The sequence below is a fragment of the Brassica oleracea genome, unplaced genomic scaffold, assembly GCF_000695525.1.
Source record: "Brassica oleracea var. oleracea cultivar TO1000 unplaced genomic scaffold, BOL UnpScaffold21409, whole genome shotgun sequence".
In the NCBI taxonomy this organism is placed as follows: domain Eukaryota; kingdom Viridiplantae; phylum Streptophyta; class Magnoliopsida; order Brassicales; family Brassicaceae; genus Brassica; species Brassica oleracea.
The window spans coordinates 1-321 of NW_013637925.1; the positions used below are offsets into that span (position 1 = coordinate 1).

Genomic DNA, 321 nt, shown 5'->3' on the forward strand with positions numbered 1-321 from the left:
TGTATTCTTGAGCTGTACCAAGCACACTATTCAATCACCGAACATAAGTTTGCAAAGATAGGCAATGCAAATTTACCTTCAGACTCAAGTGTCGGGGCCTCTATTTTTACGTTAGGCAGTGCAAATTTCCATAGCAACCATCACTCCATTAGGAGGCATGATATCCCCTGACTACACAACATACTTAGAAATAGGCAAGCAAGTGAAGTCAGCCAAAGAGTCGAGCAGGATATGACTTACTTATCTCAAAAAAGGCACTCAAGACCCCAAAGTTTTGCAGCAAAATTTATGGCTTGTTGCAAGCAAGATTCTGTGTCAAAA

The 321-nt window shown here is 40.8% G+C and overlaps 1 long non-coding RNA gene across 1 annotated transcript; it reads right to left on the minus strand.

The window, feature by feature from the left end:
- Positions 1-110: 110 nt before the first annotated feature.
- On the minus strand, positions 111-319 carry LOC106322396. Its single transcript, XR_001266401.1, has 2 exons — positions 241-319; positions 111-171 (listed from the first exon to the last, which is right to left on the minus strand). It is a non-coding gene; the product is annotated as an uncharacterized LOC106322396 (long non-coding RNA).
- Positions 320-321: the final 2 nt, after the last annotated feature.